The sequence below is a fragment of the Meriones unguiculatus genome, chromosome 12 (genome assembly GCF_030254825.1).
Source record: "Meriones unguiculatus strain TT.TT164.6M chromosome 12, Bangor_MerUng_6.1, whole genome shotgun sequence".
NCBI lineage: Eukaryota > Metazoa > Chordata > Mammalia > Rodentia > Muridae > Meriones > Meriones unguiculatus.
The window spans coordinates 10,048,509-10,063,746 of record NC_083360.1 but is presented as its reverse complement, the minus strand read 5'-3'; positions in this window follow the sequence as shown (position 1 = coordinate 10,063,746).

The following is a 15,238-nucleotide window of genomic DNA, read 5'->3' as shown; positions in this document are numbered from 1 at the left end:
TAAAAAATAAAATTAAAAAAAAAAGTGTACTCCACTCTGCTTGCAGACAGGAATCAAGCAGCGTTGTTCTCTGAGAGGTTCCACCCAGCACTGTCTCAAAACAGATGTCGAGACCCACAGCCAAACCTTGGTAGAGGTGTAGGGAGTCCTGTGGAAAAATAGAAAGAGAAAAGGACCTGGAGATGACAGGAGCTTCACAAGAAGACCAAGAGACAACAACTAACCAGGGACAACTGGGGCCTGCTGAGACTGAAGCCCCAACCAAGGACCTTGCATGGACTGGACCTAGGCCCCCTGAAAAGCTGATGGACAGCATAAGCCTCATGTGAGTCCCCTCATAAGAGAAGTGGGGGTCTCTCAGCTTTTTAATTACTTCGCCCTGGAAAGACTGCCTTCAGGTAAAGAGGACACACATAGCCCTGATAAGACTTGATGAGCTGGGGAAAACTGGGAAAGAGAGTTCCTCTTTTCTGAGGAATAGGGGTGGGGCAGAGGATGGGAAGAGGGAGAGAGGATGGGACTGGGAGGTGAGGAGGGATGGGGCTATCACCAAAATGTAAGAATAAATAAATAAATTTTTAAAAATGACAATAGATGTACTAAATTGATAGAAGGAGAGGGGAACACTAGGAGACCTCAACACCTCTCAAAATATTATAGGCATCCAAGGAATATTGAAAGCAGAAGAAATAATTTTACCAAGGGAAGAAGATACCAAATGATTATCCAATATTAAACGGTTAGAAAAACTGCACATACCCATAAAATTATGGTGAATGAGTGGATTATACTTATGTATTATGAATTTATGTCTATATGCATACACATGTACACACTTAACAACAATTAATTAAAAATAACCCATACACATGAAAGAGTATGGAGGAGTATGTAGGTGAGTTTGCAAATAGGAAAGAAAAGGGGAAAATAATGCAATTAAGGTATAATCTCCAAAATTAAAAAATAATAAATAAGTTCAAAATATGAGTGAATAATTTCTATTTTAAAATGTGCTGAATATATATTTTGTACACTAAATACTTATCTAGAGTTGATTAATCTTGTCAAACTTCAATAACAAATCACCCAAGAAATAATGACAATGAAATATAACACATAACAGAAAATTACCTTGTAAAACATTTATGACAGTACAAAGTATATTTCAATAATATCATTTGGCATAATTTTCAAGTAAACACACAGACATGAAAAGAACAGACTTTATACTTAATATCTTATTATTTAAGCAATTATTCACTGAACTTGCATACATGTATCATGTATATATGTGCACTGTATATTTGCCTATTTCCTCCCTGCAGAGGCCAGAAAAGGGCATAATATTTTTAGGAAGGGATGGCTATAAACTGTATGACTTTATATTCCTCTATTTCTTTATGGATGGCCGTAATAGGTTTGATTTTATCTTCCTCTGTTTCTTTACTGCACTTTCTCAGACAAGTAGGAATATTGCTACATCAAGATCCAGCTATATGTCTCCTAAGCATACATCCAAAATATGCTCAGGTTTACAACAAGGACATTTGCTCATCCATGTTTGTAGCAGCCTTATTAGTAATAGCCAGAATCTAGAAACAACACCAATGCCCCTCAATGGAGGAATGGATACAGAAATTGTGGTACTTTTACACAATGGAATACTACTCAGCAATTAAAAACAAGGAAATCATGAAATTTTCAGGCAAATGGAGGGGACTAAAAAAGATCATCCTGAGTGTGGTATCCCAGAAGCAAAAAGACACACAATATATATTAACTTATAAGTGAATATTAGACATATCCACTTACATAGGATAATCATACTAACATCTGTTCACCTAAAGAAGCTAAACAAGAAGGAGGTCTATGGGCAAGATGCTCAATCCTCATTCAGAAAGGCAAACGGGATAGGTCTTGGATGGGGGAGAAAACAGGGAACAGGACAGGAGCCTACCACAGAGGGCCTCTCAAATACCAGCAGGGTATCAAAGCAGATGCTGAGGCTCATTGCCAAACTTTGGGCAGAGTGCAGGGAATCTTATGAAAGAAGGGGGAGATAGAAAGACCTGGAGGGGATAGAGGCTCAACAGGAGAGCATCAGAACCAAAAAATCTGGGCAAAGGTATCTGAGACTGATACTCCAACCAAGGACCAGGCATAGAGATAACCTAGAACCCCCGGAGAGGTGTAGCCTATGGCAGCTCAGGGTTCAAGTGGGTACTCTAGTAAGGGGAACAGGTACTGTCTCTGACATGAACTCAGTGGCTGCTCTTTGATCACTTCTCCCAGGAGGGGAAGTTGTAGTCTTGCCAGGCCACAGAGCAAGATGATGCACCCAGCCCTGATGAGACCTGATAAGCTAGGGTCAGAGAGAATGGGAGAAGGTCCTCCCCTATCAGGGGAGTAGGGAAAGGGCACAGGGGGAGAAGTGGGAGAGTGGATGGGACTGGGGGGAGATGAAGGAAGGGACCTCAGCAGGGATAAGAAGTGAATAAATTATAATAAATAAATATAAAAATAAAATTAAAATAAAACCTATAGAATCAAAGTATTACATGAATTTAGAGAGAAAGACATTCACAGTTATAGTAGAAGTTTAGTCAAGGGAGACCCTGATGAATGTGAGTCTTAATCTAGTTCTAGATAATGCCTGTTACACATGGTGAAGAATTCAGGAGAGAAAAATAAAAAAAAAAAATTACAGACAGATGTAGTTCAGTAATCATCATGGTGACACAGTAATGGTAAATTGAACTATCGCCAATGAGAAATGGTTTTGTTAAATTTTCTGGACTTGGAACTCTCATTCAATAGTATTTTCTGTTTCCATTTTCTCCTGACCTATGAGAGATCAACAACAGAATGAAGCCAGTGTCATATAGCCAACCACCAACCAGACTGAATTTTATATTTTTCTTATTTTTACTTTCTTCTGCGATCCCTTACTTTTCCATTTTTGTCCAACCTTTCTAGTTGTTTAGTTTTGATTGAATCTTGTCTCTAAAATTAGGCATTTCTTCTCCCTCTACCCCAAATATTATTGCCATTTAGTACCTTAAGAATTCTATATGGTCGAGAACTAAATTCAAGATTTTCCACAGAGGCAGTTGCTAGAAAGGAGTCCTTTTTCCCTTTTATTTACTTTACAGACTGATCCCAACCCCTTCTCTGCCCTCCTTCCAGTCACACCCTCATGCTCTCTTTCCCCATTAACCCTCCCTCCTTCTCAGAATAGAAAGACACTCATAGTATGTACTTACTTATTTATTTAAAATTATTATTAACATTTATTACAATTTATTCAATTTTTATCCCTGCTCTGTCCCTCTCCTTCATCTCCTCCCAACCCCACTCTCCCTCCCTCTTCTCCCCCTATGCACCTCCCATAGTCCACTGATAGATGAGGTCTTCCTCTCCTTCTATTTGACCCTAGGCTATCAGATCTGGTCAGGTCTGGTTGCAATGTCTTCCTCTGTGGTAAGGCTGTACCCCCCAGAGGGAGTACAGAGAGCCTGTCACTGAGAAAGCCCCTGCTCCTCTTATTAGGGAAGCCACTTGGAGACTCAGTCTATGGGCTATATCTAAGCCGGGTTTTTAAGTCCTCTTCATGCAATTTCCTTGGTTGGGGTATCAGCCTCTGAAGGGCCTCAGTTTTACTGGCTCTGTTGTTCTTCTTTTGAGCACCTGTCCCCTCCAGGTCTTTTCATCTCCCCCTTCTTTTATAAGATTACCTGCACGCTGCCCAAAGTTTGGCTGTGAGTCTCAGCCTCTGCTTCAAATTATAAAATTAACTCAAAAAATCATTAGCATTCCTGTATAAAAAAGACAAAAAGGCTGAGAAAGAAATTAGGAAAACAGCACCCTTTACATTAGTCATAAATAACATAAAGTACCTTGGTGTGACTCTAACCAAGCATGTGAAAGATACATATGAATAACAAAGCAAAACAGAACAAAAACAAACAAACACTTCAAGTCTCTGAAGAAATAAATTAAAGAAGATATCAGAAGATGGAAAGATCTCCCATGCTCATGGATTGGGAGGATTAATATAGTGAAAATGGTCTTCCTACCAAAAGAAATCTACAGATTCAATGCAATTCCCATCAAAATACCAACAGAATTCTTTATTGAACTTGAAAGAACAATTCTCAATTTCACATGGAAAAACAAAAAACCCACAATTGCTAAAACAATCCAGTACAACCACAGATTGTCTGGAGGTATCTCCAACCCTGATCTCAAGCTGTACTACAAAGCAATAGTAATAAAAAATATACAGTAATGGCAGAGAAACAGAATGGTGGATCCACGGAATCAAATAGAAGACCCAGAAATAAACCCCAAAACCTACAGATACTTGATTTTTGACAAAGAAGCCAAAACAATATACTGTACCTATAAGTGGATATTAGTCGTATTAGCCACAAAGTACAGGATAACCTACTAGAATTATTAGAATCATATCTTATAGGAGGGATCAGATGGGATGGAGGAGGCAGAAAACCTTGGGAAAAACAACTGGAACTGGGGGCCATTTCAGGGGAGATGTGGACACCTAGTGCCATGGAAATTCCATGAACTCTACAAGAGTAAAGCTAGCAAAGACTCCTAATAATGGGAGGGGGTTTGGGAGGGCTGAACCTGGCATCTTCTCTAAACAGGCAAGGTCTCAAGTAGAGGGATTCGGGAACCAACCTGGCCACAAAAGCTTCAGATGCACAGATTGTCTTGCCTTCATTTCATAGAATTCTACAAAGTTTTTAATTTCCTCCCTGACCCAGTGATCATTGAGTATGCAGTTCCTCATTTTCCATATGTTAATTGGTTCTCTGATGTTTCTATTTTTCATGCATAATCATATCTACTTATGTTCTTAAGAAATTTCTAACAGAATTAAAAAGGTAAAGAGATCTGCCAATAATCAGTGAGTAGGATAATATTTTCTTGTTATAGCTGTCTTTCTGTGATGCAGACCTAAAGGAAATTAATTTCTTTTTTTTATGTTTCTCATATTTATTTATTTTTTAGTTTCAATTTTTATATTAATTGCAGTTTATTCACTTTGTATCCCAGCTGTAGCCCCCTCCTTTTTTCCCTCCCAATTCCACCCACCTTCCCAGACCCTCCCCAAGTCCATTGATAAGAAAGGTTCTCCTCCCTTTCTATCTGACCCTAGCTTATCAGTGGTATAGCTGAATCTTGAGGAATCACTATTCCTAATTGTTTCAGAAAGCACCAGATTGATTTCCAAAGTGGTTGTACAAGTTTACATTCCCACCAGTAATGGAGGAGGGTTCACCTTTCTCCACATCCTTTCCAGCATGTATGGTCACTTGGGTTTTTGATCTTAGCCATTCTGATGGATATAATGAGAAATCTGTTGGTTCTTTTGTTGCTGAGTTCCACCTTTAATCCATGGATGTCTGATAAGATACAATGGGTTATTTCTATCTTTTATTATTATTATTTACATTTTATTCACTTTGTATCCCAGTTGTAACCCCCCCCCATGTCTTCTGGGTCCCACCCTCCTTCCCTCTTCTCCCCTATTCCATTCCCCTAGCCCACTGATAGGGGAAGTCCTCCTCCCCTTCAATCTGACTCTAGCCTATCAGATCTCAGCAGGACAGCAGGGATCATTATCCTCTGTGGCCTACTAAGGCCAGCCTGCCAGGGGGAATGTATTAAAGAGCAGGCAACCAAGTTCCTGTTAGAGACTGCCCCTACTCCACTTACTATGGTGCCCACATGGAGACTGAGCTGCCCATAAGCTATATTTGAGCAGGGGATCTAGGTCCTCTCCATGCATGGTCATTGGTTGATGCATCAGTCTCTGTAGGACCCCCTGGGTCCAGATTTTTTGACTACATTGATCTCCTTGTGGAGCTCCTGTCTCAGCTTGGTCTTTCCATCTTCAACTTTTTTCCATAAGAGTCACTATCCCCGGAATAAGGTTTATCTGTGATTCTCTGAATCTGCTTCTGCTTCTGCTTGCTTTGTGGCCAAGTATAAGGTCAGTTTTGGAGATGGTTCCTTGAGGTACTGAGAGAAATGTATATTCTTCTCTTGAGGTACTGAGAGGAATATATATTCTTCTGTGTTTGGGTGAAATGTTCTGTAGATATTTGTTAGATCCATTTGTTTCATGGCATCTGTTAGTTTCATTATTTCTCTGTTCAGTTTGTCTTGATGATCTATGCATTGGTTATAGTAGGGCATTGAAATATCTCACTATTAATATGTGAGTTTGATATGTGATTTAAACTTTAGCAATGTTTCTTTTATGAATATGGGTGCTCTTGCTTTTGTGGCTTAAATGCTCAGAATTGAGATATTGGTGTATTTTCCTTTGGTGTATTTTTCTTTTTTTTTTGGCTCTTTTTTATTTTTATTTTTTAATTTTTTTTCAGTGAAAAACAGCAATATCTTTATTATAGTAAAATTTGAGAGCTTCTTATGTAGCATACACAAATCACTACCTTAAATGTATGGAATATAAGTTTGATATTATAAAATACACTTCAAGCAAGTGTTGGTTGTTTAGTTATTTATGTTTATGTATTTAGATATTGTTTCATATAAGCTAGGTTGTACTAGAAATCAAAATGTAGCTGGTGATGACCTTGGACTTGCGATCTTTCTGCAGCTGTTTCCTGAGTTCTGAGACTAAAGGTGTTTGCCACCACACCCAGTTCCTGCTGTGTATCAGACGGGTCTGATGCTCTTTGGGTGGATGACACCTAAATGAACATCAGTACAAAGTCCCAATTTATTTCTAATATCAGAGATCAGACCTCTACTCTTGCCTGATGCGTCTAAAACAAAAAGGGGGAACTGTAGAGAGCTGCGTAACGCCATGCCTTAAAGATGGAGCTGGTTTCCGCCTTCCACCTTCCCGATGGTGAGTGCTCTCTGTCACAAACAACTCCATATTTGGCTAAGGCTGAGGATCTGGCTTGCTTCCATGTATGTGGACCTATCTGCATAGCCCACGTGGCATGCTGGGGTTGGCTACCCAGAGGCTATTTAAGCTGTGGGCTGGCTTTCCCCAGGGTCAAATGATTGTTCAAGGTTCCTGAATAAACTGCATTGAAAAAAAAAAATATCAAGAAAGACAGAAGTAGCTCAGTAGAATATTTGCTGAGAATGCAGCAAGCTCTGTCTAGGAACTGAAGCACAGCAGGAACTGGGTGTGGTGGTGTATTTTTCTTCTTGGCTTTTGAATAGTTTTGGTTGAATGTCTATTTTATTAGATATGAGAACGGTTGTTCCAGCTTGCTTCTTGGGTCTCCTGGCTTGGAAAACCATTTTTTCCAGCCATTTACTCTGGGGTAATGTCTATCTTTACTGTTGAGGTGTGTTTCTTACATTCAGTAAAATGATGGATCCTGTTTTGAAGCCATCATCAGCCTCTGTCTCTTTGGGGGGAGCTGAAGCATTGATGTTTTGAGATTTTAATGCACAGTAGGTGATAATTCTGTTTACTTTTATGTTGGTGGTGGTAGAATTTGTGTGTACTATGTGCGCATTTCCTCTCTCTTGGTTTTATTGATGCGTGGTTCTTTATTTCCTGTGTTTTCCTGAGTGTACTTACCTCCTTGGGTTGGCATGTTCTTTCTAGTATCCTCTGTAGGGTTAGATTTGTGATGAGGTAGTGTTTAAATTTGTTTTTTGTTATGGAACATCTTGTTTTTCCCATCTATGGTGATTAGAAGATTTGATAGGTATTGTAGTGAGGGTTGACATCTCTGGTCTCTTAGTGTCTGTAAGGTATATTCCCAGACCTTCTGGCTTTTACAGTTTCTCATGAGAAGTTAGATGCAATTCTGATAGATATGAGTTTATATGTGCCTTGACTTTTTTTCCCTTGCAGCTATTAATATTCCTTTTTGATCTGAATGTTCAGTATTTTGATTATTATTTGGTGGGAAGATTTTTCTTGTCTGGTCCAATCTATTTGGTATTCTGTAAACTTGTGGTATATAAACACAACGAAATATTATTCAGATATTAAAAACAAGAACATCATGAAATTTTCAGACAAATGGATGGATCTGGAAAAGATCATCCTGAGTGAGGTAATCCACACCCAGAAAGACAAGCATGGTATACACTGACTTACATGATGATATTAACCATGTAATGCAGGATAACCATACTACAACCCACAGACCTAAAGAAGCTAAATAATCAAAAGCACCCTAGGGGTGATGCTTAATGCTCATTCAGAAAGGCAAATAGAATAAACACTGGAAGTGGATGAAGAGATGAGGATCTGGCTTGCTTCCGTGTATGTGGACCTATCTGCATTGCCCACGAGGCACACTGGGGTTGGCTACCCAGAGGCTATTTTAAGCTATGGGTTGGCTTTCCCCAGGGTCAGAAGATTGTTCAAGGTTCCTGAATAAACTGCATTGAGAAGAACAAAAAAAAAAAAAATCAGAAAGAAGGAGAGGAGACCCTCCCCTATCAATGGACTTGGGGAGAGGCATGCATTCAGAAAGGGGGGAGGGTGGGGCCGGGAGGGGAGGAGGGAGGGGATTATGGGGGGATACAAAAGGAATAAAGTGTAATTAATAAAAGTTAAATAAAAAATTTTAAAAAAATACACCTTAAAAAAAAAAGAGAGATGGAACAGGATTGGAACCTACCAGAGATGTCTTCTGAAAGTTTCCATCCACCAAGGGGTCTAAGGAGATGCTGAGATACACAGTCAATCTCTGGGCAGAATGCAGGTTGTCTTATGAAAGAGTGGTGGTATATGAGGACCCATGGAGGACAGGAGATCCAGAAGAAAACCAACAGAGCCAAGAAATATGGGCCCATGGGAGCCTGCGGAGACTGATGTACCAACCAAGGACCACGCATGAAGAAGACCAAGGACCCTTGCTCGGATGTAGCCCATAGTCAGTTCAGTATCCATATGGTCCTTCTAGTAACAGGAACAGGGGCTGTCTCTGACATCGACTCTGTTGTCTGTTCTTTGATCACTTTCCCTTGGATGGGCTGCCTTGCCAGACCACAGAGAAAGATAATAAAGCCAGTCCTGATAAAACTTGATAGGCTGGGGTCAGTTGGTAGGGGAGGAGAGCTCTCTCTTGATGAAGACTATTTGAGGGGGAGGAGGAGAAGAAGGAGTAAAAGGGGGGGAGATGGAATAAGATGTGGGAGGGGGATACAATCAGGATATAAAGTGAATAAATTAAAAAAAAATATTCAAATTGTCTTGCTTGCAAGGTGTGCTGAGACCATAGCCTAGCAAAATCATCAACAGAGACCAAAGAGACTTCATCCAACAACTTATGGGAACAGACGAAGAATCCCACAGCAAGAATTATGTGGAGCTTTTGGAGTCCTGGGAAAGAGAAGGAAGAGGAAGAAAGAATAGTAGGAACCAGAACAGTCAAGGGCACACAGGGAGAATGTGGTCCACATAATCACCTGACTGAGACTCAAAGGAACTTTCAGAGATCAAGGGGCCTGTAAGGGGCTGAGCTAGGTCCTCTGCATATATGTCATGGCTGAGTACCTTGGTGTTCTTGTGTAAATCCTCTCAGTTGGAGCTAGGGCTGCCCCGACTCTTTTGTCTACACTTTTCTCCTACTGGGCTGCCTTGTCCGGCCTTGCTGTGATGGTATGTGCCTGGTCTTATTTAACTTCTTAGGCCAGTGTTTGGCTGATGTCCCTGGGAGTCCTGCTCTTCTCTGAGGGAAGGAAGAGGGTGTATCTAGGGCAGAGTTTAGGGGGAGAGGCTGGGAGAGTGAAGGGAGGGGAAACTGTGGTTGGCATGTAATATATGAGAGAATAATAAACAAATAATTTAAAACGTATCTCATGAATGTGAACTACATTCCTAGAGTAGTCGTATTGACATGATGTTGTATTTTGTCTATTTTCAAAGGCAATCACCCTTTTCACAGCTATCACATTGTTACAAACATTCATGAAAATACAATGGAACACAAATCTCAAAATAATAGACTATGTAGTCTGATTAGTTTCTTTTGTAAAAATATTGAATAGGCTATATCTGGGTAGTCAGTGTTTGAAAGAGATTATATTTATTTGGTAAAAATCATGAAAAAATATCAAATGATAGTGTGGTTGGACAGCTGTTAATGTAGTTTTGAATGTAGCATTTGGTGGTAGAATTGACAGTCTAATAATATAATTTTATTTTAATGTATCAATCTATTACTTTTTCTGAAAATAAATTCTTCACTTCAATGTTTCAGGTTTGTATGTGGTTAACACATCTTGCTGATACATATTTATTTCGCAAATCCTTCAGAGTTTAAGATAAGTATTAAAGTTCTGTGGTTTACAGTACAAAAGTAAAAGAAAGCCACTCTAAGTAAACATATCACAGACATTTTTAAATGACTGTATTCAAGGTTTAGAGCTGAAAATTTTAATAAGTAATCTCAGAAGTTCAGTGACTGTGCTACATAACACACCTGACAAATTTGAGGAAATCATGGTGGGTAGAAAGTGAAGCAAGCATAGAGGGTGAAATAGAAAAACAAAACAACAAAGGTTAAGAGTCCCACAAGTAAATAGAAAATGTTGAAAGCACATTTTATAGAATGTATTAGAGAATATTTTTGCCCAAATGTTTTTCAAAACCTCCTGTAACACCACCTCCATATGATCTCATACCTTCTTCTGGCCTCTGTAGGCACTTACATTCATGTGCACAAACTCAAACAATAGATACAAATGTATATATGTTATTAAAAATAAATTAATAATGGCACATTGAGATGTTTACTGAACAAAGAAAATAGAGAAACTGACATCAGTTAACAAGATTAAATGATTTTATGAAAAAGTAGTTACATATTAAAACTCAGAGAATCAGAAACAAACATAAAACCAGTGAAAATAAGTACATATTGATAAAAGAAATATTGACTGAAAAAAAAAAAACTGCAGCAGTATTGGCCTGTGAGTTTCTCACTTATGTAGATGTGAATACAGAGAAACTCTAGGATTAAAATTAAATAACATTTAATTCTATTTAGTCAGCTCAAAAGAATTAAAATATTTTAGCAACTACTAAATTTAGCAAAAATTTTAGCAACTATTAAATCATTGTAATTTTAAAGGCTTAAATGTATTTCAACAATTTCTTAAATTATTCTCCATTTCTCAGAGAAACTATAAATTGAAGGTTTCAGAAACAAATGAAACACAGTCACAAATAAAAGCCTACATGATGACACTCTCTAAGTTAGGTAAGCCATTGGCAACCTCCAGGATAATCAACGCTGTTCTAAGATTTCATTAGACCTATCCAGAAGAGCAGGAAATGGCATCAAAAAGAAGTCATTCCCATATGGTCCTTAAGGATGAACACGATGAGGATCAGCTGACAGGAGATTTTCAAATGGATTTTCCAGGATGAAAACCAGTAAGAAAATGCCCTTCATAGTAGATGAATGGCTAATATACCGACCATAATGGAACTGTATACACCATAACCTCTATATGGCATTTGTTTGAATTCTTATTTTGGAGTGATTTGAGAAATGAGCTAGATCATTGAGGGTATTTGACTTTTATAGTATATGTAATATTATACGGGGTTGAGGCCTATAAGATTATCAATTACAACATGCATAATAATAATAAATGATAATAATAACAACAATAATAACAATAGTGGTCAAGGTTAAGTTTGCAATGGTTTACAACAGTGATCCAGGTTAATTTTGCTATGGTTTCTCAGGCACTCAACAGTCACATGATATTTCAGGAATGCACCACATAGAACTGAATTTTCTATAGATCTGAATTTTCACTTGCAACTGTCCTGGGCCCTCTCATTTCAAGCATGCTGCCTAGAAAAGAGCAAACAGCAAAGATCTGGCAACAGAGAAGAGCCCTCAGTAATTTTCTAGGGTTCAATTGTGGATAATCCTTTTCAAATTTTTTGTCAAACTAGACACTCACTGACAAATATTTGGTGTTGACAAGTATTGGAGCATACCTACCTCCAGGAAAAGCACAGTTAATTGGAACAGGATTTCTGCTAATTACTTCCATTTCTTTCAAAGGTTCTATTCAGCATTTTAATGGTAAATCCTAAGGGAGATGAAGCACAAGAGCTTCCCTGTTGTAATAACCATCACAGCTATCTGGCCCATCCTTCTTTCTTTCATTAGAGAAGATTTATTGAAACACACACACACACACACACACACACACACACACACACATATATATATATATATATATATATATATATATATATATATATATATATTCTTTAACATGAGATCTAGATTTGAAACAGTCTCTCACTTCATGTATTCTCAGGCCTTAAAATAAAATTTATACTTTCAGAATCATAATGCCTACATCTATAAATTCCTAATCTAATAATAATATAATGTCACTTGAAAAGAATGAGATGTTAGATATTTAGCAAAGAGCACAAATTGAGTTTATTACAAGAAAAAAAAGAAAAAAAACTTGACAGTAATGTTATTAATAAATTACTAAAATTATATTCCCAATAGAATTAAAAATATAATATGCCTGAATCCATGTTTTAACCTACAAAACTAAAGCAAAGAATATGTCTTTACATTTTAGTCTAGTTAAAAGTGAATAAAGATAAAAGCTGTTATAATTACAAGGCATTTTTGCTTAAAAGGAAAAATAAAACGATAATTGACAATAATTCCCAGTTTAACACTCATGGTCATATAATCAGCTACAACATGTACTACAAAACATATCTCAACCAAGCATGTAATTCTTCTCTTTTATAAATCTCTACCTCCATGGTTATCATGCACAAAATTGTGGTTTATAATACTTCCTAGGAGATTAAGAGACTGTATTGCTCAGCCATAAATGGGATATATGTGCCACACCCCTTTTCCCAAAGGCTCAGAGGGATCATCCACAAAGAAGGAAAGGCAAAAAGATCATAAGAGCCAGGGGCAGAAGACAACTGTGAGACTGTGTTTTGTAAAAATAAGAGGGCCATTACACATAAGGATTCACAATGACTGTGTCTCCATGTACAAGACCTGCACAAGAGCGCTAGCCAAAATTCTAACAGGATTGAGAGACAGTCTCATGATGTCCCAGACTTTTCTCCTGGAAAGTGGATTCTTTGAGGAAGAGCACGCAAGTTATCTTCAGGGATGTTAGCCCCAGTAGGCTACCTATGTTTCAAGCCATGTCCATATTAGTGGCACTCTATGGAAAAATAATGCTTAAAAGGAGTACATGGAATTACGAAGAAAAATGATGGATATATAGGAAGGAAGCAGATTTGGGAGTAGATTTGTTCAAACATACCATGTACACTCACAAAATTCTCAAACAGTAAAAAAGAATATTGCATGACCTCTGTAGAAAAATTTAGGTTCTTCGAATTTTCTTTCTTTTTTTTTTATATTTTATTTTATTTTTTATTTTTTATTTTATTATTTTTTTTTCAATGCAGTTTATTCAGGAACCTTGAACAATCCTCGGACCCTGGGGAAAGCCAGCCCACAGCTTAAATAGCCTCTGGGTAGCCAACCCAGGCGTGCCACGGGGGCAATGCAGATAGGTCCACATACATGGAAGCAAGCCAGATCCTCAGCCTTAGCCAAATGTGGAATTGTTCGTGACAGAGAGCATTCACCATCGGGAAGGTGGAAGGCGGAAACCAGCTCCATCTTTAAGGCATAGCATTCCGCAGCTCTCTACAGTTCCCCCTTTTTGTTTTAGACGCATCGAATTTTCTTTTTTTTTTTTTTTTCAATGCAGTTTATTCAGGAACATTGAACAGTCCTCGGGCCCCGGGGAAAGCCAGCCCACAGCTTAAATAGCCTCTGGGTAGCCAACCCAGGCGTGCCATGGGGGCAATGCAGATAGGTCCACATACATGGAAGCAAGCCAGATCCTCAGCCTTAGCCAAATGTGGAGTTGTTCGTGACAGAGAGCACTCACCAACGGGAAGGTGGAAGGCGGAAACCAGCTCCATCTTTAAGGCATAGCATTCCGCAGATCTCTACAGTTCCCCCTTTTTGTTTTAGACGCATCAGGCAAGAGTAGAGGTCTGATCTCTGATATTAGAAATAAATTGGGACTTTGTACAGATGTTCATTTAGGTGTCATCCACCCAAAGAGCACATCCTGGTTACCTGTTGTTTCAAACATTTATGTTTTAGAAGAGCTCTTTGATCTACTTATGTGTACGTGGTCAAATTCTCTTACAAAATACTGATGGTGACTTCTAGCTTGTCCCTTACTGTGCAAAGATAAACTCAGGAAGGACAGGAATATGCACTGTAGAATGAGCTGGAGAATAAGACAGAGATCCGGCAAGCAGCCTCCTCTGCTTTTCCTATGAATGGAGCATCCCAGGGAGAATAAAATTTGAAGAAATGTCCTTGAATCAAAAGAACACTAAAACCAGATCTAAAATATATTAGTAATTAATATATTACTATGGTTTGTGTGCATGATACAATCATGATCCCTGATATTCCACTGAGGCTTGAAGGACAGCTCTCTGGACCCGATACATACAGAGGTGGTGACTATTCCTAAGAGCTATAAATCTATGTGTACACTGCATATTCCAAGAGACTTAAATAATTGTGTAATATGTATATGTGTTTAGTAAATTTTATGTGTTCATGTTATTTAATGTTTACAAAAATATTTTCATTTATTTACATTATGCTAAGCAAAGTTTTCCAAACAATACAAGGAAAATAACCAGGCATCCAGAGTTCAGAAAGAACTAGAAAAGGTGAGCTTATTTTGCAGTAAGTTTCAGAGGGAGAAAGCATTCTAGGCCTAGATTAGCAGATGGAGGCTGGAAGCTGAAGCCTTCAAGGTCTGGGCTTGCATAATATTATATTGTTTGGAGGCAAGAAGTTTCAGGCCTAGACCTAGAGATATTTTGATAGAAATGCTCTGGGCTAAGCCTAAGCCATGTATTAATAAAGCTTGGGCATTGGCTTTCATCTCATCACCTCCTCTAAGGAAACAAAACCATTGACAAGTTTTTCTTTTGTTGTTCATGATTGTTTTAATCATTTATTAAACAGCACTCAAGAATTATTGTATCTTGAGCAGTAAAGCAAGCATAAATCACAGGGTGATCTTTAAGTATGTAGAAGCTAAATAGTACACTTTGAAGTATATATCAGTATATTGATGTGGAAAAAAACAAATAATCTTTTTAAAATTTTCTATTTTTATTTTTTATATTAAT